Genomic DNA, 25732 nt, shown 5'->3' on the forward strand with positions numbered 1-25732 from the left:
TACAGGTAATTTTTTGGGCTGCATTCTCAGCTCTGCCCGAAGTTAAGACTTCAAGGGTTAAGCTGGGGATGAGTTTCAAACTTGTAACTCTATTTTATTTATAGGTCATTTAAAATGTCAGCACTCATACTGCTAACTTATTAAACTGATCTTAAACAGTCTCGTGCTTCTCAGTTTTAAAACAGGCTTTTCAGTTCATCTACAAAACATATATTTTTTCCTGACAGATGAATAATAAGCACATGGAAAAGCAGCTTTTAGAACTGACTGGTTGGACTTGAAAGTGTATGTTTTGTATGCATAAAAATGTACACAGGCCAGCAGTGTCAAAGCCTTAAAAGGAAGACTATTATGCCTTCTGCTAAATGCATCCATGCTGCTAAATTGCCTGTTATCCTAAAGAACAAATCTTGCAAGAACAATCTATGTTTTCCTGGTCAATGGTAAAAGTCAGGTTCCCTTGAACAGTCTTCCGTCACTATAGCATTACAGGTAATGGAGTTGGGAGTGCTATAGTGAAGGAAGACTGTGTTCAAGGCAACCTGACCTGTTGCCTTGAGGATTGTTAGACTGAACTACTGTGTGGAAGATACTATCTGCCACCTGACTACAATCTGATCTGTCCTTTCACACTTTTACATGGCAACTTCATTTGAAATGGGGCAAGGAGTCTTCTACTCCTCTGTGATCATACCTATGGAGGATCATAGAAATCAAATCATATGAAATTAGGGATTTTACCATCTAATTGTTACTTGGTGGTTGCCTAACTGTTGCTTTGTAGCAGGAACTGGTGGGGTTTGACCCTCCATTAGGAGGCAAATGTCTACCACTCCAAAGCTACTTTGCCAGCCTGTAACTCTTAGGAAAGAAACACTGAAATTGTTAGGTGTGCAAAAATTAATTCCTCTTTCATCCTGCAAGCTATCAAGGTTAATGTTAAGACAATACCATGCAACACCAAGTCTAACTTTTGGAACCCAGCCATAATTTTTATTCTATCATTTAATAATCAGTTTATGCCTTCTTCTAAGCATGAAGGCATCTATTCCCTTGATTTAAAAATCAGGATATGTAGGGAAAGAAAGTTGAAGCCAAAGATTTATTCGAGGAGGAAAAAGAATTTTGCTCAAGGAGGTTTTCACTGTTGGAAAACTGGGCCTAGAAAAAACCCACTGTGGGAGAAAATTCTTTCCTCTGAACAGTACTACTTATTTTTGCCTGTCTGTTTTGAGAAGTTAAGTCCCCTATTGCAAGAAGAGATAAATGTTCTCACATTTGTTGGAGGCCTCTCGGGGAGAGAAAGAAACCATAAAGCACAGAGGAGATTATTTCTTTGAAGTTGTGAGCATGCAAAAGGTGTTGTTATAAAGGCACCGGAACAGGACTCACAGGGCTGCTTTTTGGCCCTGCTTAGTTTTCACTTAGCAGTGTATTTGGGGTTTCTAACTTCAGAATAAGCTTTTCCTTAATACTTTAGCCATGGTTTGGTCATCTGGGTTTACCTGTGTATGAATCAATTCTTACAGGATATTAAGAATATAGCTCCATGAAATGCTAGCATTGGTTGCAAAATTACTCAAGTCTTTAAAACAATCTTTTGCTGTCTGACTTTTTATTAAATCAGAACATTTTAGTCATCAGGTTTATGGAGGACCCCTAAATAACAGTTTTACTATCAGAATGATGGGTGTAAAAGCAAGACATTGCTACCACAGGGCAAGAATGACTAGGTAAGGGCAGAAAAGAACTGAAAACAGCTTTGTCCTGATAGGAAACATCTGTTTTGGACCAGATTTACAAATAACGTTTACCAAATTTCCATCTTGTTTTGAGAGTTGTTATTCAAAATCAGTCAAAACCAAATGCTATTACAAGTTTATTTGATGGACTGGAAAGTAGATGGATTTCACTGGCAGGTGCATGATGAATGAACTTGGGAAAAGAAAATGAAAATAACCAAGTCCAATATATTGCTTACTTCTCAGAATACAGATGCTTGTAGTCATTTATATTCTACAAGATTCATGGGCAGTAAATATCCTTAAGTATTTACATGAATTTTTGTCTATTTTAAGCTTTCAGGAAAGTTGTGTTTTAAAATGTGACCTAAATATTAGATTTAGTTAAGAATTTTTACAATACCCCAGGACTGACCTGCATAAGAAAGAATCCTGCTCAGTTAAACAAAAGGCTTCTTCAAATTTTTTAATCCGTACTTGTGAGATTTTCTCACAAAGTTTTAAACAACCTAGAATCTATTATTCAAAATTCTAACTTGTAAATTACATCATAATCAGAGGAATGAATTAATCATAAACAGTGTCTTGATGGCAAATGTTGAGGAGAAACACTGAAGATAAAGGAAGAAAATCTCATTACACCACTTCGAGAGTGTGTGATTGTAATAGTTCTTGACATCAGCCAGCTATACACCTTATGGAAAACCCCATGGAGACTAAACACAGAATCTCTCATCAGAAATTAATTGATACTTACAACTCTTGCAAGAAGCACTTTGAACATGTGTCCTAAAGATGCTGTTTGAGAAGCTGTGAAAGGAGCCTACAGTATTCTAAAGGCAGGAACCAGACAGGGGACATGTCTTCATGTCAGCACCTGTTTTCCTGTCAGTGCCAGAGCCACTGGAGGTACACTCTCAACCTCCTACCTCCATTACAGTTGTGCTGCAAAGCATATTCCTCTTTTCCTCTCTTCTTCACAGAAAGAGGAAGAGCCAAAATAATTAAGAGGAGAGATTATACAGTCCCAAAACAATGGGAGAGGTTTTGTTCCCTGACCTTCATACACTGCTCATGGGGACCAACACCAAGACCTGAGAGGCCAAAAGAGACTTCTCTTGTCGCAGGCATGTTACAGATGAGCCCACTGTGCCTCAGTGGGTCATCTCATGGGGACAGCAGGTGACCAGAGCACAAGTTGCACAGCTATGCCCAACTTTCCCTTAAGATCAATTCTCCCATTCAAGAGAAAGAGAGAACATGTCAGGGACAAACCTCGGTGAGGTTAAAAAGCAAATCACAAAAGAGACCAGCAGCCCTTGCAGTCTAACAGGAGAATGCAAGATAGTAGAAATTCCAATTTTGAGGTATCATGTCAGAAGAATCATGCTGGGGAAGCCCAGTTTGATGTTTCATTTGATGTCAGAATCACTTTTAAATTTTATTTTTAATTTTCTTCTTTACAGACTTGCTCTGTTTCTAGCTCTTATAGAAAAACAAATTGAGTGCTGGAAAGATTTGTATGCAAAGAAACATGCTCAGAGATAAAACTCTAGACTAAGGAAAGATCTGTGCTCCTGACTGGGTTATCTATAACTCCTTCAGCTCTTAAAAAAGGTGAGACCTTACATACCTGACATTTTCCTCAACATGTCTGTTTGTGTCCCATAACCAAGAAGATAACACTCCGATCTACTCTTCCTGTTTTCTTCTCATCTTGTAGCAATCCACTCATGAATTCTCTGAGTGGTTCAGGCTATCTTATGTTACAGCATGCTGGAGAGATATGTCACCATCTGCAGTATTTTCCTTGAATATCTTGAGATTTCCAGACCACAATAATATTCATCAATCTAAAAACTGTAGTGGAATGTATAATAGTCATTACATGATGTATGATAGTGTTAAAAATCAAAATCCTTGGTAATTGTCCATCCAGCTCTACGGGAGATAACCCATCCAGTTTATAAGACAAAGAAATTCCAGCTCTGGTTTTTATTATCCAAGATTTTCTTCCATCGAGGACTCTCCTGCACAGTTTATTTGAAACAGTCCAAAAAGCCAAAAAGCTATAAAAAGCCACCTAAACAACGTATTAATTCATTTGTAAACATCAAGTAGAAATCAAAATTGGCTATTATTATATTGAACACATAGAGTTAAAACATTTCTCAGACTTCTGCTGTAAATTATTAGCTTCTAAATAATTATTGCTGGGATGTATTTAGAGCCACCATTTGCAATTCACATCTGATTTACTTTCTAATTAAACAGTGTTTACAAAAGAACTAATAATGCAACACATGGAAATTCAATTGCTGCTAATACCCAGAGTGATACCTGTCTTCACATTTCCTACTTATATCCTGAGCATTTATGAAATTCTGAACTTCCAGCAGCGTTTCTCACACTGTATTCAATCGGGATGGAAGGTAGAGGGGGTCATGGAGGGTGAGGAATAACAAAATTGATTTAAAGGGACCTTGTGAAATTATCTTAGTAAATTTGATTCATTGTTTAAAATAGACAAAGTTCATAGACAAAGTAAGCGCTCTTAAAAAAGTTTACTTGGAGAGACATGCAGTAAATTTCTAATATAGAAAATACCTCTTTAAATGTCATATACACCTGCCAGAAACCCATTCTTAAAGCATTTCTCCAGACCTTATCCTGATGAAACTGCATACAGCATGTAGGATAAAAGTATAGTGTTCATTTTAGGAACAGAACCTCAGAAAGTCAAAAGATCTGACTTTGCTGGGATTTGAATGTGCTTTGTAGCAGCTTTATCATCCCCAGGGATTTAGCACACCAGCTGGTAAAAGTTCAACAGAACTTGATTATTTTTTATACTAATCACATAGCATAGGTAGTAATAATTTAAAAGGTTTATATATTAAGTTCAAATCTCTATTCTGATTCATAGAGCATATATGAAACAAATACACTAAACAGACAGAACAAGACAGACACTTTAAAAGTTTTTAGACACATTGCTTGAATAAAATTTATGAATCCTCTTTTACAGGATCTATGGACTAATTGTATAGGATTTAGTAATTACTTGCATAGATTTTTTATACTTGCAAAAGCATTTATAGAAAGAAAGGGACATGAACACATTTATATCCCATTTATGCAACTGGCTTGAAAATCCTCTGTGAGTTTGTGAAAAAAAAAACAAGCAATATCTGTGAGTGACACTCTTGAGCAGCCAAGAGACTAAACTGTGTTCAAATAAACCACTGAATTTGTTTCAAGATATAGCAAAGCTGAAAGTCAGTTCATAGCTGAAACTATATTGAAAACAATTAGAATTCTGGTTATATTCAACTGTGTTTGTATCTTTTCATATTCATAAAACTTTGAAGGTAATCTAGGTAGAAAAGTCAAAATATTTCTTTCAGGTAAGTACCCAGCCTGCTGTGAGGCAGACACCTTGTTCATCCAGTCAGGTGAACAGCAACAAAAGTGATGATAAGTCAAGTTCAGAATTGAAAACTCATTCAAAAGCCATCTTATTTCATTATGCTCCTTTAAACTATATTCACTTCTGATATTAGCTGGATATATTCAAGCACAAATATATTTCCCAAACCAGGTCAAGGACACTGCTGAAAGAACCTAGGATTTGGCAAATTCTGTTTGACCAGCTCTGCAGATTTGAACAAATCAAAGTCTGTTCATGAATAATCTGCAAATACAGAAGGAGGCTAAATTTGTCAAACAAATTCTTAACTCTACAGTGTTTACCCAAAGTTACTCCCTGTTCCAAATGCCTGTTAGTCTCAGCTGGTGTTCTTTACATACTTAGTATATGAAAAATTCCATACTGGGAATAATTAAGGTGTTATGAATTTTAGAGAAAAGAAATTTACTCCAAGCTTCTGTGCATCTATACATGGATTTGACTCTGGCAAAATGCTGGTGGTTCTGCAGTCTATCACCTTTATATATACAACAGGAACAGTTTAACTGGAACAAAGGAAAGTCACTCTTAAACAAAGAGGATCTCAGCCCCTGTGGCTGAGCAAGCCTGGGACTATTTCATTATGTCTGACCCTTGGACCCAATGCTCAGTCAGTCGAGCCAAACACTCCCTCTCCATACTCTGCTATGTCCCACACGCATGAAAATGTGCAGTGAAAGTCATCCACATTTCAAACTGGCTTCTCCATGTACTGTCTTATGATGGAAAGCAAGTATTCATCAGCCTATTCCCGCCTGTCAATTGAGGCAGAGAAACAGGCCATGGCTATCCTTTAAGTTCATCCCCAAAGCCAGTGAAACAAAATATATGACGCTCAACATTCTTTTTTCTTTTTCTTTTTTTTTCATTTTGTTTATGCTCGGCAGGCAGTAGGAAAGGTAATATTTTTATTATTTACAGCTATGAAGCTCTCCAATACAATAGAGTTTCAATTTTAAGTTGGAAATGTATTGCTTCAACTTTAGCAGTGAAAATATAATTCATGTCTTCTTTTTCTTACTTTGTTTCTTTGCATTTAGATAGGATGTGACTCTCATTTGGGGTAGTTTCCTTGCCTTCTGTGATCCCTGGATAATGTCTTTAATTTCGGTATTAGACTGATCTAGTTAATTGATCATAGCATACTCTCAAAGCCTCACTAAACCCTTCATGGACCTCTCCCATACTACTTAGCATAACTGTTCAACTGGCAGAAAAAAAATCTTATCTTCTCTCTCCAGAGGCAGATAATCTAGCCTCTAAATCTAGCAAAACTTGTAGCAACTATTGAAAAACTACATAGGATGTAATAAGATCCACAGTTAACTTTTCCCTGCTCTTTTTCAGTTACTGATTGACCCTTATTTTCTATTTATTTTTCTTTTTCAGTAAGAAATGTTGACTGATAAAAGCTTTTCACTGCAAATCAAAGACATTCATCCTGTTTTCTGTAAAAATTGGGGTAGAGACAAATTCACAAATGCTTTGCCTGAATTCTGTTCTTTGGAAGAAATCTGGCTTGGTCTAGTGTATGTATTTGATCACTGTAATATCTTTTATCCAGCGAGTGAAACTAAAAGCAATTTACAGGAATAATTTAGCCTAGTGCTTAAGCAGAAGACTAGACCCCCGCTTTTTTCTGTTTTGGCTCTGCCACTGAGCTTTCAAAGGTAGTTTAAAATTTTGGAGGGGTTTATTGTTTAAAATATAGAGGGTCCTTGTATTTAGTGAGCAGAAAACAAAATGCACATGCAGGTAAAGAGCAAATTTTAAGGCTACTCTAAAGCTCCTTCAAAGTATTGCCACTGATTTCAGCAATCTTTGGGTCAATTGCTCAGACCATTACTCCTGTGCCTATCAGTTGGTAGCAGAAGGGAGATGAAACTAATGCTTTGGACAGGCAGCACAGTTATGTGGAGCTACAGGTCAAACAATTTATGTTCTGACCCTGCATTTTCACTGATGCAAGCTCATCCCACTGATGCAATCACTACATCCCACTCCACCACAGTGGTGGATGATAAAACAGGATGATACTTACCCACCTTTTAAGGCTCCACTTTATCCTCCACCAGCAGTAATCGTTCTATGACTAGGAGGCTTAATTATTTTAAACACTTTGAGATATAAGATGTTCTAAAAGTATGAAGTGTTAGCATTAATAATAATAATGAAAATGTAAAAAGACTAATTGCCAGTAAATTAACACAGAACTACAGATCAGTTCCAATCTTGTGAGTTTTAAGCATAGCATTTCTTCCCGAGGGCTACAGTACGATCTTTCCCCCTTCATTCATTTCAACCAACAGTTATGTTCAGATTGCTTTTTAAATATTTAATAACTGCTTGGGACATTTTATTTTATGGCAATTCCACACCATGCATCCCTGGGCTTCTAAATTCAGCACCAGGTTTTAGAACAAACAAAGCCATTTAATTCCTCTGTGTGTAGATCAGACAATCAACCCTCCCTTGGAGTTTTCTGAAGGTCAAGTGAAACATCCAAAGGAGTTTTTTATCATTTTTCACACCCTTCTTTCCACCCACCATCAAATCAAGCAAAGCTTCTCTTAATCATCATCAAGGAGACAAAAAGTTATAGTGCAGAGCAATGGACTGGAATTTCACACTCCATTTGCACAATAACTCTGAGGGCTGCTAATGTGCTGTTTGCTTTTTAGCAGGCATCTCTGCAGTCATCACTGAAATGCATTTTGGCGCTGCTCCCAGGGCAACTTAACTATTTATGACAGCTTGTCTTGAAGTGCCTACATGAACATTAGGATGTCCACAGCAATCTGCAAATTGACCCATCTACATGGCGTTTGAGATCAGATGGAAAGAGCTTTAATAATGTAATGAAAGTTAGGGTGGATGTCATTTTTAATTTATCTTTTTTACGCACTCTCCAATTTTCCATCCCATCTTCTGGCCAGGATATGTGAAATTGTGAAATCCTTCCATATTAACAGATGCTAATGACCTCACTCTCACTTGGACTGTCTTTTATTACACGTTCAGTCAGACAATAAATGGGAAATATAAACAATCACCCTATGTAAACCATTTTCCTCCAGACAGTGAACCTGCTCCACCAGACCCAGATGTTTGCTTATTGTCCAAGTTGAGTGATGCATAAGTAATTTAAAAGACAGACATTCTTCATGACAGCTTTCATTTTCATGCTGCTCCAAGTTTCAGAGGTGGATTTTATTCTTCGACCTTTATTTCAGCTTTTTTTTCTCTCTTAGAAGCAAAGCTGTCTAATAAAACAACATTTTCAGACATGCAATAACAGAGAAGAAAAAAACCCCTTCAGTTGAGATCCAACTTCAGCCCTCAGCATGGGTATGGAATTATGTCAAGGAAGTTCACCAGGATGAGAGAGTTTACAGCTCCTAACTGTTGCTGATTTATTCAGGGGGCAGCCAGAGTTAAGCTACCTCACCTCATTAGGCCACACTTTCTCTGTTGAAGATTGATGTACATCAGGATCTGTGAGAGAAGCAATTTGCACAGAAAGTTATAGCTGAAGATAGAGAAAAAGAGTGAGTTACTTCCCATCTTTGCATCTTTGTTTTCCTTAACCTAGTTTGACTATAAATATTTTGTGTAGCTATTCGTTTTAAATATATGGCTGTGTAGTACACATTGCAGTTTTTCCCATAACACATCTCCTGAGGGGATAATTATCTTCCTCTCTCCTTTTGCCCCACAGGGTTAACAACATTCTCACTTCTCTTTTTGCTAGCACCTTTCCTTCCATGGATACCAGACACCTTTTCCCTCCAATTCTCAATCTGATTAGCAAAATTTAATTATGCTAGTCGCTGATCCCAGCTTGCACTCTGAAGTTTGTTGTTTTTGTTCTAATGAGCAAAAGGTTTTGTGTATCGCAAGTTTATTCATTTTTCTAGCTATCAGTAGATCCTAACAAAATACAGTCTCTCTTTAATCATAGTCTTCTTTATAATCATAAACCACAACCCATATAGTATAGGGGTGTGTGTGTGTATATATATATATATATATATAAATGTGACCTCAACTTCTGTAAGACCTCCAGGCCCAAGAGTGGTGGAAACCTGTTCATAACTTGAAAAATATAGAGGCTTTCAGGCATAAAGGGGATTTTATTAGGTCCCTTTAAGATAATCCACTGTATATATCAAGGTGTGACCAGTTTCAGAGTTAGGATGTAGGGCTGTTAAAGCAAAGCAAAACAGCAGTGTACTCTGAGAAGGTGCCTGTCTAGACAAGTTGCCTTTGTTATACTATCGCCATCATTGGTGCTACTCTACCATTGCAACATGAATGGGCTTCATGTAACTGAGAAGTATCTGATTCAGGAAGTGTTATGGTTAAAATGCTGACAATAAACTGGACTAGTTTTTCTCTTGTGACAAGACTTGCACCAGTAATCATGGGCTGTGAAAATTCAAGGAAAGGGGTTACAGTTGTGGTCAAGGCCAAATGCTGCTGCAGACTAACATAGCAGTTTGCTGTGCACAATTGAAAGAAAACCAGGCAGAAAGCAGACTTTAAGGTAACAAAAATGATAACTCAAGAAAATAGATTGGTTTTGCTCTTCAGAGAGAAACAATTTAATTTTATTTGCTGTGAAAAGCCTAATTTATCCCTGATTGTAAGTGCACCACAGAAGGTAAGCAATATACAGCTCCTCATGCCTGAAGAAAGATGGCAGGAATTCAGGGAAAAAACCCTCAGCTGAAGCTAACTGAGGCTACAAGAGCAGAGAAAGGGCAGGGCTCCTTGCTGCCACCCTCCATTGGTTGGGATCAGCTCTTAGCACTCTACTGCTTTATGCAACTAATGATGCTTTTATACAACTGCTAAAAACAATGGTCCTGTTTATTGAACAGTAAAATTCCAGTCTCTTCAGCCGTGCCTTAAAAATGGGCTAATAGCAACAACCATTAGACACAGATTTCTTGCATAAAGTTTTTCTGTGTTAAGTTTCACTGCATTTAATATCCTAGATAAAGACACCTCAGAATTACAGTATTGGTTTGGAGAAGATTGTCCTAGAAAGAGTTTTTTATTATTTTGCTTCATTTTTATTTGGTTTTGTTTGTTTGTTTGTTTAAAGACAGATGCACAAAGAACAAGAAACAGGGTTAAGAAAGGGAAACAGTCGTTGCCTTAATCTCAGACTTTCAACAAGAGGCAAAGTTTCCTGTGATTTAGTATGGTGGATGGAATTGTATCTTCTGAGAGACACTATAGATTACAAAACCTTCCTACCTTGTGGCTGCGGACATTAGTCAGCCCCAGCTTACTCAAGACAGCAGAAGTTATTCATTCCACAGCTGTAATAATTCACAAAATAAAATGTTGTTGTTTTCTTATCAAGGACCTGATCTAGTGTCAGTAGTCTCAGCAGAAATGCTCTCATTGCCTAAGGAGTGGTGTCTGAAACAATAGCTACAAAGAATTCATCCTGTTCTTGTCTTCCTTGACTGACAAACATGAGATCAACTGTGCCTGAGTAGCATTCCTGAACTCAGCACCAATACCAGTTGCCCTGGCAAGTCAATTTGCTTTGGTTGCTTTCAGTCCATTTCAAAGGGAAGTGTGGTCTGACAGGCTTAGGAGCTTTTGTTTGTTTTGGTTTTTTAGTTTGATCTTTTTTTTCACTACTGAGTCCTTGCTGCTCCAGGCAAATCTCTCCAGCAAGCCAGCTGGGAGCTATCAGTTCAATGCCTAGTCTTTTACAATATGTCCAAAGTTTCAGAGTAGATAAAGGTAGAAGTAATAAGGAAGATTGTTTCTCACATCTGAATAAAGCTTTAGTATCTGCAGCACTCTGAGAGATGAGTTCCAAAGTTTACACCTACATCACATTAAGAATCACTTCATTGGAAAGTTTAAAGTCTGCCAGATTGTAGGTCCTTAGACAACTCTTAGATCATCTCTTGGAAGACACAGCAAACAACTGGCCTGTGTTCATTATCTCTGTGACACTCATGAACTCAAGTCATGCCTTTTCCCAGCTCAAGAGTCCTAGGATTCACAGTCACTCCTCATGTGAAAACAATTCCTGACCATTTTCTGAATCTTTTCCAATTCTATTATATCCTTTTTGAGATGATCAGAATAGGGTTGCACACCACACAACTGCAGCATGGGTTTCTAGAATGGTATAATGATGCCCCTTATTTCATTCACTTAATTGGCCCTAACAACTAGATGTTGTGTTAGGCTGTTGCTGAGCACTGCTAAAATTTTCCTGTAACTTTTTGTCATGAGTGAAACATCTCAGTCTTGCATGGTCACAATAAGCTTAAAGCCCGTTTTTTGTATAAATCAATATCAACTCTGCTAATAATTCATTTTATGTGATGAAAGGAACTATATAAATGAGAAACTTTGTCATCTGTTTGAAGCATACTCAGAACTTCAGCTCAAACATGCTCTAACATGCTCTCATGCTTTGATTTGGTATTTGAAAGTCATTCTCACAGGATGGAAAATACACATTTCTGTAAATAAATAAATAATAAAAAAAATTCTTCAAAAGTTCTTTTTTAAGCTCATATAACATTCATGGATAACAAGGGCTGACAGTTCTGGGTGAAGATAAAGACTACTACTTTGGAATGGAAGCAGAGCAAGCCTTCCTTACACAGCTTGCCTCAACCAGAACAGGGTGAATATTTCAAAAGAAATGGTTTAGGTTCCAGTCCTACCTTCTCATCTATGGAAAAAGGACCCGATACCCATAAAGAATCTTCATGACATCTCTGGGACACTCAGCTAACTTAAAGGTCTGTTGGTTGGTTGGGCAAACATTTACCAAGCTCAATATAATATTGTCTTTTCTGTATGCAGGTTTTTATTAGAAAGTTATGGTTATCAGCAAGCTCAAATTCCTGCTTTTGTCCATGTGAAATTAGAAAAATAAAATCCTTCTGAAGCCAACTCTGTTCCACCTGCACATGTAATCAAAGCTGGGAGTAGCCAGCTGTAATGCTGATTTTCCACCTGTCAACTCTTATGAGTCCACCTATACACACACAGAGTTTTGTCTATCTTTCCTCCATCCCTCTTTGCATTTCCCACAACACACACTATGCATCAGGCTTCCCTCACAGCTAGTTTGGAAGCAAAACACACTTGGATCCTATGAGTCTATCTGTGTGTGAAAAATTCCCATGACCAGCTGTGCGGCAGTCTCTATCCACTGCTCCTGAGTGCCCAATGGAAGCTGAGAGGTGTCCCAGATCCAGTAACTGCAGCTAAGCCCTTACTGTCTCCCTTTGAGCTCAGGGATTTTTGAGAAGATAGGATTGCTTGCTTCTGCATATTGTTTTTAAATTCCTTGTAATCCTGAAGTCAGCACTGGAGTTAATAAAATTCTCCCAGGTTCTTTAAAAGTCCACGTAAAACACTTCATTATGTAGGTGTGCACTTACTGTGCACAATTTGACAATTTCAAATTTTTATAAAACATAAATATATTTTCTGGGGTTTGAAATTGACAATGTTACAATTTGCATGATAACAGGCATGAAGGCTATATATATATATATTTTATATATATAAATATATATATATGAAACCAATATACAAAAAGCCATAAAAAATGTGAGTATAAATGTTAAACAAACCTTTACAATCCCCAATTTCACAGTACAGTTTTGTCAACATACATTTCATCCTTCCTCAATTCATGCAAAAAATCCCTTGCATTTTATAATCTAAAATCCAAGAGGTGATGACATCTCACTGAAAAAAGCCGTACCCAAAAAAAAAAAAAAATAAAAAACCCAAACAAAACTAAAGTTACCAAAATGTAAATGTGCTACTTAATTTAAACTATCAGATACCATATTCTTTCAGCTGCTGAAAAGCCTCTGCAGATAAACACTGGAAGGAGGCAAGGAGGGATTAAGCACTGAAAGAAACTAAGATGCCAAAAGAAATGTGCAGCTTGTGTGGGGATCAGGGACTCTTTTCTCAGCAATGCATTCATAAATTTTATCCTGAGTGTATATCATGAGCAGAAAGTCAAGGATTTAATATTACTGGCAGTAAGCCAGCAGCATGTTGGGAAGGTTTTTATATTAATTCCCCACATACCACTCTGATGGTGCAGCTCAAATCGACCTGCACAGCCCCTTGCTACATCCATTCTGGCTACACCTACAGGCACAGACCTATTGGCAGGTCTCAGAGGAGGCTTATACAACACCTTGCTACTCCAGCCGAAAGGGTCACCAGTGATTCTACCATATACACCATAATTCTCAGTTCATTCTGAAACTCCCTGTAGCCTCTTTTGCTATAGTTCATCTTCTTCATACCAGCTCCCAGTAACTTTTTGACTTTTCATCACTGTTGCTTTCACAGCAGAGAATTCTGTTCCTCTTTTGTCAAAGGAGAACTTTGGAAATCACTCACCCAGGATGAATTTGAATCAGCAGCCAGCTCTACCTCCTGTTTAGAGTCACTTGAGCCACTCAGCCTATAAGAACTATTAATCTCACCTATCAGGAATTTCCATGAATTCTCTAGCCAAGAAGTCAGTCATTAAAGTTATTCATATTATATCTTACAGTAATGAAATGCTAGAGCGATGAAGGCCATATAAGTAATTTGAAGATCTAAAGGGAATGCTATTTAACAGGTGTATGAAAACTGAATAGAATATGATATATTCTGTCAAAGCTGAGCTTGGAAATTGCCTTGTTGCTTTGGGAATGTATTCTGAATATTTCCTTAACCACAGAAATATCATTTATGTCAAAGTGCCAGATTCTTAAGACACTTAAAGAATGCCAAAATATTACCTTGCAGTTAGTTCCAATGACTTCAAAAGGGGTGTAGATCATGTTTTGGGTTTCTGAACCAGAATGAATTCTACTGTTTGCTCAGTGAAACAGAAGATACAGCCTAAAAAGGACAGGAATTTCTGGTTTAAATAGTTTGCAGCCAGTAGCACTATCCTCCCTGCACTGAGGACTTTATTACATTTGAACTCCAGTAGACATCACTCATATAGGCATGGAGACTTGGGAGTAGATGTACTTCCATCAGTCCTAATTTCCAGGTTAAGGTGGAGCCTGATTACATAGGGGACTGTCTAAACAACAATGACTGGGCCAGAGCAGCTTGGAGGTATCAAAGCCACCTCCCTGCCTTAGGACATGATTTCCAGCCACAGGGTCATTGTGGTGGTTATGTCTAGCAAAGCTGAACAGAGCGAGTCACAGTGGAAATTACGGTGAAAGTCCTACTAAGTGTACTGAGTGATGTTTTGTTAAAAGGAATGCTCAAACTTTTTATTTGAGAACTGAAGAAAGCACCTTCTGGTTTTGAGAAAAAATGTAAGAATATAGAAAAGGAGAAAAATGCTTACCATGAGAATGCAAAGATTTTCAAAAAGAAAATGCATCAGTATTTTTTTCCCAGTCCAAATCCAAGTAAAGGTTAGTTTCAATACTTTAGCTTGGAAATAAACATATAAATAAGTTATAAAACTATACATATTCTTTATAATGCTTTCATATGAAGTTCTAATAACAAGCCCATTCTTCCTGTCTTCTTTGCCAGTAAAGCCTGTCTTTGGCCAATGCATATTTTATTATTATGAAAAAAGCAATTAGTTAATTAGATGGGAGTGCTAAACTCAAGTGTCACTGAGAGGGAAATGGGAAAAACTTCCATCTTATGAGCAAGCAATCTAGTTTTTAACAAAGTCTGAACACCAAAACTTTAGCTGAAGGCAGAGGAAGCTAGCTTCCACACATGAATGGTTTTTGCCACCTGGATTTCCGTTTTCCAGTCATTGACTCTTCAATGAGTGTCTTTCAAAATCATTTCTTAGTTAATGAAACACTGGTTCCCAAAACATGAATTTTGTTATTCATCCTCATGAGACAGCTTAGCTAATTCTTTATGAATCAAACAGTGGAAAGAGATTCTACATGAATCAAACAGGTTTCCAAAGTTTCTTATAATCGTATGATAATCATCTGGTGTTAGCATTTGTATATGCATATATATACCAGTGTATACAATGCGTGTGTACCTGTAACCACAGGACAGCAATACCCTTTAAGGAACATTATCAGAAAAATGCAAGACTTTTGTCACCTTCTGGGAGATTTTCCTTTAACTCACCGTTTAAATTTAAGCAGTTGTTTCAAAGCTAGGTTTACACCACCAGTGTCTACACAGTGCCTAGGTTAGATTCAGAAACTCAATACCATATTATAATGATGTGCAACCTTAAGATTATTCTGTTTGCCACAGCAAAGCCACTGCTGGAGGATGCCCTTAGAAACACAACAGAAAGCTGGAAAGCTTCATAGAAAAGGGAGCAAAGACAAGCTTTGAAAATGCCAAATAAAGCTGGATAGATGCAACTGAATTTCCTGAAGTCAAATTTTGGCATGGTTCAACTAGCCCCCACAAATCAAGCACACTACCTGTAACCAGAACACTTGTATACTTTGCTAAGGTGCAATAACTTTTCCACCACACAGCTGGTTCTGTGTCAGAAGAAAAATGCCACCTAGAGATTTCTAACATCCATTCAGCTATAAATGTTCTTTCTGGGTCTCCTCAGTGAAATACTGAACCTGGCTATCTTACAGCCTGAACCTGTCTGTCTTACAAGATCTGATGAATCTATGCTGCAAGACAGTACTACTTAAGCAAAAGTGTTCTTGATACTGTTACAAATGCTTCCAGGGTTGTGAGTTTTCCCAAAAGAGAAACTGTCTTTACAGTAACTATTGTGAAAAAATCCCGACACACGTTAAGGTTTTCATATCACATCTTCCATATCACATCACATTCCACAGTATCATTCAATCTCTTTAAAATTCCCTACTTGCCTGCTAACAATCTATTTTGCAGTCAGCTCTGTGAAAGCATTGTCACTTCCTCTTCTGCCTTTCTCCTTAAGGCTGCTAGTAACCCTGCTGTGAAGGAGATGTGTGAATATTAACCTATGTATACACTTGTCCGTGATATGATTCTGCCCAAATACTACTTTAATACACAAGATTTCTCATTTATGTAGAGCAAACACACAAAGATCAAAAATCTGTGCTCATTTCTCCTCACACACCAAACTAATTCAATCAAGTATCTATTTTTAACAACCTCTTATTCTGGAAAAAGGAAAGTAATACTGAATTTAATGAAGTGGTGTGATGCATGTCAAGTGTAGGCTGGGAAGAAACCTTTTGTAAGCTCTGTCCTAGGACTTGCAGAGTGTTGTGCCATACAACTCAAAAAAAGCAGGACCAATGAATCATAGCAGTTCAGGAGGATCTTTTCAAAATAATGTAATTCTTCATTCCAGTGACATTATAGATTACCTTTAAGAAGACACTTAGCAGGATAAATTACTTGTTGTTATCTGCAAACCAGACTTCTCACGTTCTTGGGTCCCAAATAAATACTCTTAGATTTGTAGGTTATTTCAAGATCAATATACATAGCCTCAGAATAGCAGAAAATTCGTTCATCAATAGGAATTGACGAGGGCATAATCCCAAAATTGCAGTTATGCAAATTAAAAGAGGCTATTTTGTGTGTGTGTGAGTGTGTATGCATGTGCACGCATGGGTGGGTGGGTAAAAAGGTATTGGTTTAAGACTTTCTCCCTCATGTACCTCATCATGAAATTCAAAATTTTCCAGTGTAGATCAAATCTGAATCTGCTAGAATTGAGGAAAGCAAAGTCTAAGATGACAGGGGCAGAGGTTTTGAAATTACATCTTCTTTTCTGGATCTCTACTGCACTAAAAAATCAAATCTGTGAACATGGAATTTTCTTGGGACATTTTTCCACTCCTTTAATGTCTGGGTTCAAAAAAGACTCCCTGAGAAAGGATCAATCCTTTGCACAGGTGTGCACAGGTGTGCTATGTGGAATAGAGGGAAAGGAAAAGAAGAGGAGAACGAGCATAAAGATAAACTCAGTTTCCCTGAGAAGGTAAACATTACCTGTGAAACCCTCTGTGCACCACTGGTTTGGATAATTACTTATTTCCAGCATGACTACTTTAAGATTTACTTGAACATGGCATGGGAATAACAGACTGAGAGAGGAGCCATCTCTAGGCAAGAACATTATGCAGGCTTTTCCTTTTCATAAACAATTAATTATATACATCTTTCAATTAGCTACCAGTTTTATACTTTTGTACTCTGCTTTAAGCAGAATGAGCAACCCTTCAAAATGTGTTTGAAAAGCTAAAATACCTTTATTAAATGCAGGATTCTTTGAACATCTGTAAAAATTGAGTTGTAAATAAAAGTTCAAGATAGTTTAACTTTGAGTTTAGCAGCTGAAAAAGAAAGTTCAGGTTAATGCAGGAATTCATAGAAGTCTTATTTCAAAGGTTAAAGACAGGCATCTTACTATGGCCAAATCAGAGTATTTCCACGAGACCTCTGAATTAAAATGTTCAAAGCACCAAAGGACTTTCTGAAAAATAAACCTCTTGAGGGAATTTATCATTCCCTCTAAATGTATGACTACTGTCTAGGAAATCCCTAAATTCAGGAGTAAAATTATTTCTTCACAGTTTTCTCCCCTATTGTATTTACTACTATGTACAGGAAATATGCTGGAAACATTTTTTCAGCAAAAAACAATTTCACTACATAAACCCCCACACAGATATCATTCTCCAAACATAGAAACCATTTCAACGCCAGCTTTGCAAAATCCAGAAGTAGGTAGTGTATTCATTCTGACCAGTGGTTTGAAGCTCAGAAGAATTTGTTTTTCTGAAGTTGTTACACTGCGCTTTCAATAACTGAAGGTCCATTAGCAGAGAGACAGCTGCTCAAATGACTCACATCCAAGGTGAATGTCCTAACCACCCGTGCCATGCCCTCAACTCAGTGTCTAGTCAAATCTTTTCTATAGTCTGGAATACCTAAAAAGAAGGGGTTTTTAATTTTTTAACATCATTTGAGGACACTCACCTAAGAAATTATATTCCCCTGTTCTCTCACTATGTGTTGATCCAAGTAAATTGGGGGTTTTTTTCTCACTGCTGCTGGCCTACCTTTTCCCCTGTCCCCACCAATTCAGTGAGCAAACCAAGAAGTCAATTATTTGCACAGCGTCACGTGAAGTTTTTCACACCAGGAATAGTGCTCCTGTTTCACTGTCTTATTTGTCCTCAAAGTTCTTCCTTTCAGGAACCAGATTATAGCCTCATAGACCTGTAGGGTGCTACTGAAATGGCTTAAATACAGTAACTATTAAAACAAATTGGAGCACTAATTAAATTGTCTCTTTAAGGAAATCTTTTTCCATTCAGGAAGGTAAAAGGTACAGTATCTTTCTTATGATTGTGTCTGCCAGTGTATACACAATGTGCTTTTAGCCAAATTCACAAGTCTGTCTTCCCATTTGCACAATTGTTTTTCTTACATTCCACGTTTACAGGCACATGTAAAACATTTTTATGAACTACTGAACAGCATCAATACCCATATATCTCACTCCCTAAAAGTAGGAGTGGATAATAGGTCTCTATTCACCAAATATTATTCATCCTACTGCAATGGGAAGCCCCCAGCTGGAGCAACCCCTGTCAGATCAGGCCTTGTCCCTTCTGCTCTTTCAAGGGCTGGTTTGCATGACCCCCAAGTTCCAGGTAGTTGTCCAGACTCCTCTATGAAAAAAGCACACCCTGCCCAGGAGGCTCCAGATGTTCACTGTGGGAAGGACCATGTCTACACTGGCTACATGGGATTGTTTACCACATCTGTGGTAAACATGCATATGGGAGTTAAAGCCCTCATAACTTCACTAATCATTCCCAATCTGTGCCCATATTTGTGCCCATGCAACTTTTTTAATTGAAAGGCTTATCATAGAAAGACTGACCAAATCAAATGCATGGTTCTGCATTTTCTCTAAATGCAAGTTCTGCAGATATTGACATTAATTTCTAGCAGAATTATCTTCATTCTTGCTCAAAAAATCTTACATTGTGCACATCATGGACCTCTAACTGTCTGCTCAGGTTACTGCTGCCCTTTTTGTTGTTCACACTTCAGTCATTTATTATTTATTCATTGCACATTGCCAGATGCTAACAAGCAAACTTTTCAGAACAAAGACTGTCTTTGGTGCCTCAGTCTACTGAATTCAGGTACTGCTGCAGTGTGGCCAGTAATCTGAAGTGTTTTCAGTCAGAGAGATCAGACATCTGGCATTTCTAGCTCCTGGCTGTGCACCCTGGGAACTGCAGCATGCAGGTGCATCCAGTTGAATTCTGGGTTCAGCTGCAACTGAAGTGGGTTTGATCCACACCCAAAATGGTTCAAAGTTTAGTTTCATAACCATAAACAGTCAAGAAATGCTCACAAGAACATAACTGTTTAGAAAGGAAAAGGCCATATGATAAATTCATATCCAGCAAGTCCCTGGTAAAAAATGCCTCTCTTTAGTCATACTGCTCTTCTGAATTGATAATCAATGATGTTTGATTTTCTTGAGTCCTGTGTGGCTTCATCAAAGACTTTAGGCTAAAAGTTCAAGTTCATTCCATTTTCAGAAAAAATAACAGTGTCAACCATCTCAATCTTGGATTTAATTTACCAAACCTCATTTGACAATACAGAAGACTAGAACAAATGTAAGAGAAAGATTTTTTTGTGTAAAACTCTTTCTATTTCACAAAACTTTGTTCTGTTGGCTTGGGTTTACTCTCAAAACAGATGCACGTCAATATGGCAATGAGTATTCCGACCAGTTAACTCCCAAAGCATGCTTCTGACACTGCATGCTTTTACAACTCTACACTGTGGAAGTTACCTCTTCTCCTTAAGGAACTGGGAACACACATTGTTTAGAAAGCAAAAGATGGCAAACACAGTGCACTGAACCATAATGAACAAAATCTCATTAGTCACATCTGTCTTCAGGACAGCTCCCAATAGAAGGAGGAGGTTACACTCAATATCAGCCTTCTTCATCTGAGTACTGGAGTAAATCAGCAGGACCATCTCTCCCCTAAGCAAATTCAGATGTCTTAGAGAAAACATCTTGTACATGTTCCCCTTTATCCCTGCCTGGTACCCGTACCATGCAGACAAGGACAGAATTAATTTTTCATTCTACATTCACAGCAAATAAAGAATACAATGTTCACTCTGCATCATTCTCATATTTCATCTTAATTATCTCTGCAAAGACTACAGAAATCATTATCTTTATTATGATGAACATCCAATTAGCATTTCCCATATAAATTTCAGATCATGAAGGGGGTTGTAATGGATAATGCAACTTCTTAATGGTCTTTCTTTTCCTAGCTGAAAAATTGAGGTGCTTAACAAAATGAAATTTAATCTGAGCCATTTTGAAACAAGTCAAGAACTTTTATTACTTGACAGGGAGGAAGGAAAGAGGAGACCAAAACTAAATCTTAGGAATAGGCATATTTTAAAAGACCTTGCTTTTCCAGCCCATTGCTCAAGCTTTCTCCTCCAGAAATACTTGTCTGGTAGGGATCAATAAGTTTTAAACTATTGTGAAAGCTAATAGAAGACATTTCTTTTATTAGTTCTACTATTTACTAAATCAAAAAATTATTCCAAGTGAACGTTCTGTTGTCTCTAATATAGCACTTCAATTGATTCCCATCCATCACATGTAGAGTGAAATTGCCAATAATTACATCTTTGCCATTACAAGGCAGTAAGGAACACGATACACCCCTGATGCTGCTTGAGGTACAGAGGTGTGTTTAGACATATGCCAGATGGATTCCCTTAGGATGGTTTTGGCTTGGGGAAAATTAATTCAGCTGGCAATTTTAGAAGCATCTCAACTATTATTTGCACATAGGAGCTGCAATTATAAATGAATCATGAGGTCCATAGAGTCTAGTTTGTCATCTCTGATTATAAATGGTAACTATTTCCCTGAGCCAGGAAAAAAATCAGACCTTTGCTGATGTCCTTCTATCTAAGCCAGCAGACAATTGCAGTGACACAAAGCAAAACTATACCTGGTCCAAAAATGAAGTAGGGATGAGCCTGTCTAGTCCCTTTTGCCTTTTTATCCCCTCTTTCCTTCTTTTTTTTTCCCCAGAAAAAATGTACACCTTTTCTAGCCCATGTGACCTGCAAGTAGCTCTTCCCAGTTTCTGGGAGGCTTACCCTATGGCATACACGCACACAAACACACATTCTCTCTCTCTCCCCCTTCCTTTTCCCCCAGCATTTTCCCATCCTTCACAAATAGGTCCCAAGATACCTTTTTCAGGTTCAATACCTCCTTGATGAGATATGCAAATAGAGGTGCTACACTGGGTCCATGAATTGCAGTGAAAGAATTTGACAGCCTTGAGATGGTCTACTTCAGAAAACGTGACCATTTCAGTAGGGAATCAGGGTAAAATGTGCCCCAGGAAGTAATATCTTACAGCATAAGCTTTCTATTTTATAGTAAAATAATCTGTTAATTACCAAGCAAATTGTTTCTCTAGAAAGGTATTCTGTTCTGAGAAGAAGTTGTTCAGTTACATGTAGTGTGTTTTTCTTCAGTCTGTTCAATATTTGATTTAATCAGGACAAGAAAGAGAACTCTAATTGACACTGTATTCATGGGCATGAAGTAATTGCAGAAATTTTTACTTGGCTTTGGTACTGGTACAGGCTGTTTGTCCCAAATGGTCTTGTTGCATGTAATAATTTTTTATATAAGTCTATTATTTATAACTCTTTTTAGGCCTTCCCGGGTCCATTAAGTGAAAGAGTATAATTCATGTTTAATTGTTGTTTCATTACTGTATATAGTATGATATAGGTCTAAGTTTAATTTTAGCATGCATGGTAGATGCATGATATTGAATTAAAAGAACATAATAAAGTCTGGTTACTGTAATTTCAGATTATGTGTTTATTATTCATATAAATATGTAATTCATTTCTGAATCCTTCCTTAAGCTTCATCTCAGTCATGTCTAATGGCATGAACAATTATTATTCATATCAAAAAGCATTTCTTAGCATCTATTTGCATAATAATTTTCACTGGTTTTCATTTGTTTTTCTCCTTGAGAAAAAATGAGAGGATTATCTGGCTGACTATCATCTGATTTTGTCATTTTATATGACCCTGTTTGTTTTCTTTTCTACAACTGCTGAATAGACACCATGTCTTCTTACTGAGGAGATTTTTGTATTTCTAATATTTCTTTTATACCCTTTTCCTGACCTTTTTTATATGGATTTGGATGTTGAGAAGTAGAGTGCATCTTTTAGATCATTATGAATTACCTTACTCTAGGGTCATGTCTCCACTGCACCATAATTACACAGCACAGCTGCATCTTTCCTTCACTTATGTATTCCTCACAGTAAGGAGATCTGTGTTTTGGATGCACAGTGACAGATTTACTTAAACCAGAATCATACATATGCACTTAAACCAGAATCATACATATGATGCGCTTAAATAAGGTTTACGGAAACTGAATGATTCCACTTCTTCACAAATTCACCATCAGGAATGCAAGTTAAAATAATAAAGTCCTGTATATCATGTACATTTCTTTTTAGACTGCTTTCTAATGACACTGTGTAACTGTGCTCTCTGCTTTTTTTGCCCACTATTCTACTTCAATATAGTAGACAGAGAAGTAGAATTATCAAAGATTTAGATTTGGCTACATTTCATGAAAATAATTAGTTTGGCATCCTACTAGTGCCATCTGAAAGGGGAAAACTGTAGTCTTCAGAGAACAACAGAGAAAGATGTTATAAATGCCTTAAACAGAAAAAAGCTTGTCCGAGTAGTGAATTCCCTGGTGTCTACTTAAGAGCTCATTCCAGTTAAAACTTTGTTCCCATTTTTCACTTTTCATTTTTTTCAAACACATGTCACTTCACTCCATGTCTATACAGATTGGCCAGTGTTACATACAGGTTATAATCTTACTTTGTCTTTAGCCACTGAAATAAATTATTTTTCTGAATAAGGCCTCCATCTCTACGGTAAGGTTTTACTAACAAAGGCCAGAACAACATGCATAGATGGGGATAACAGAAAGGACATGAAATTTACAAACAAGGAAGAATATATAACATTAATTTAGGGTCTGCTTATTAAATAATGAAGAAAGAGGTGTTTATAGCTCTACAATTCTAAATGATTCTCTCTTAAATGCCCATCAGGATATATGAGAAGTTGGGACAGTTTTACTGCCCTAGCAGATAAATAACCATATAGTCAGAAGTTCCTGATGGAAATTGCAGGAGCAAATTTATGGATGGGCATCTGCAGCACAGTAGCTGATTTTTCAAGCTAAACTCATTAAGAAACCTTAATAGTGATTGGCAAGTTCCTTCAAACAGAAAGCCAAATAGGTGAACAGGAGTCTGCTTAAGAAGCTGCCATGTCATTGATTAGGAGTGAAAGGCATGTCTAATGTATTTTCTAGTAAATCTGCTTGTTGAGTAAACAAATTTAGCTATCTCACACAGAAAAAAAATGTGCTCCAATGAAGCCAGGTGTTACCTGGAACATACCACAGCCTCAGCCTAAGCAGCCTTGGGCACCACCTGTGTGTGATATTTCAAAATGTTTGGAGTTTGCAAATTTAAAAAACCCTTACAGACTGCAGCCTAATGCTTAGAGCTGACAGAAAGAGCTAAGAGTCCTTGAGTTTTTTTGCATCTCTCCCATCTCCTTCCTTGACATTTTGTTGTTCAAGTTTGTCCCAGTGTGAAGAACAGCCTTAGTGATAAAGATATGTTTTATTTTGATGAGAAATTACAAGATTTAACCAGTTAGAGCCTGTTTCTATGCAACTGAAGCTAATAGAAATTTGTTATTGACTTTCATAGAGATAGGAAAACAATATTAAGGATTTTAAAGTCCTTTCATCCAAAATATATAAGCATACATAAGTATGAAGCAGGCTGCAGTGGAAGCTATTTTGCCAAGCACGTGGGTTCAGCACCATACTCAGCCTTCAGATACTTGAAGAAATCTTCTCAAGGGCCTTATAAGTCATTTGGTCTCATAAGCCATATTTTAAAAATAGAAAAATGTTGGCCTACTAACAAATATTTTGCTGTTTTTTTCCCATCAGAATAATATTATTAAAAATAACAAAATGCCTTTGTATTAATAACTCTTAACACCTCCCCTGAGCAACTGTGTGCCCGTCACATAGTTATATTTGCATAAGAGGCAAAGGAAATTTTATAGTGGAGACAGGGAAGATAGTATAAACCTGGAAAATGTAAGGAGTTTAGTTCTTATCAACTGTGGGACAATTTTGAAATAAGACACCTCTGAAGCAATTTTCTTCCTGACTCCAACAGCTAATGGTTCACTTATGTGCTGGAGTGTAAGGATTGTAGACAGCTTTTAATTTTTTTTTTCAGTTGAATGCACCCATAGCTGTTCTCACAATGCTTATTTTATTTGTGGTCAATTTTTGGCCCACTGACAAATATTTTTGCCGCTCTCTTCCTGTCAGAATAATGGAGTCCAATAACTTTTTTCTCTCATGGAATGCCAATAGAATTTACACATTTGAGAAAATATATATTCATAGAAATGTGGTGACTGTTTAACAACAGTTAACAACAACCTATAACAAAAAGTGGTGTCTACTGTGTCAGTGTAGGAGGGCATGCACATTAGCAGATGGTAATTAGATCATCTTCCAGTAATTTGATAATTAAGATACAGTGTTTGATTAAAAAGATTTACACTACAGTTTGGAGAAAGAATTTCTGTCCTGTGAAAAGCACCATGAGCTCTTTGATGAATGCAAGCAGCCTGGCTTTTCATTTTATATTTCATCTGAAAGCTCACACTGCACACAGACCCCTCACTCTTTGCTTCCCCAAATAAATCACATATTTCTGAGGAGCAGGATTTGCCCAGTCTTCTGAAATTACTGCTAGATGTCATTTTACTTTGTCACTCAAGAACATAAACAGTCTGGTGTAAGCCAGACAGACTTCTCTTTTTTTCTTTTTATCTAGAAAAATAATATTGCAGAAATATCCCTGTTTTACAAAACTATATCAATGAAAACCTATTTCATTTAACATGAAAAAAGGCTCATTTTCTAAAGCACCTTCTAACAATGCTATCTATTTAAAAATAATCTGTTGTCTGTAACTTAGCCATCATGAGGCAGGTGGTGGAATTTCTGGCAGAGTATTTTTCTTTCTAGAACGTGCTATTTTCTAAACCTGCAATTTTCTACAATAAATATCAGACAAATTTTCAGGCATAAAATCTAAGTAAAATATTTTGTGCATGTCAGTCTGAATCTCCATATTGTATGCTCATGTTGACATTGTTTTAAAATAGGATGATTTGGGAAGGATTCTACTTTAACAGACTAAAGGTAGGAATACATATGACCATGTTTCGGGAGAAGTATGAATGTTTCAAGCAGAGTTCTCTAGTTTTCCCTAGTAAACTTGGGCAGGGTGCAGAGAAATGAATATAATTTCAGTCATATGAGAGAAGTGAAAAGAT

The 25732-nt window shown here is 37.1% G+C and overlaps 1 long non-coding RNA gene across 1 annotated transcript in view; it reads right to left on the reverse strand.

The window, feature by feature from the left end:
* Positions 1 to 971: 971 nt before the first annotated feature.
* The window catches only part of LOC135415703 (uncharacterized), a 32055-nt gene continuing 7294 nt past the window's right edge, over positions 972 to 25732 (reverse strand). Inside the window, exons 2-3 of the long non-coding RNA XR_010431245.1 lie at positions 14025 to 16163; positions 972 to 8706 (exon numbers count right to left, since the gene is read on the reverse strand). This is a non-coding gene — a long non-coding RNA (uncharacterized LOC135415703). The remainder of the gene's footprint in view (positions 8707 to 14024; positions 16164 to 25732) is intronic.

The sequence above is a fragment of the Pseudopipra pipra genome, chromosome 6 (genome assembly GCF_036250125.1).
Source record: "Pseudopipra pipra isolate bDixPip1 chromosome 6, bDixPip1.hap1, whole genome shotgun sequence".
Classification (NCBI taxonomy): Eukaryota; Metazoa; Chordata; class Aves; order Passeriformes; family Pipridae; genus Pseudopipra; species Pseudopipra pipra.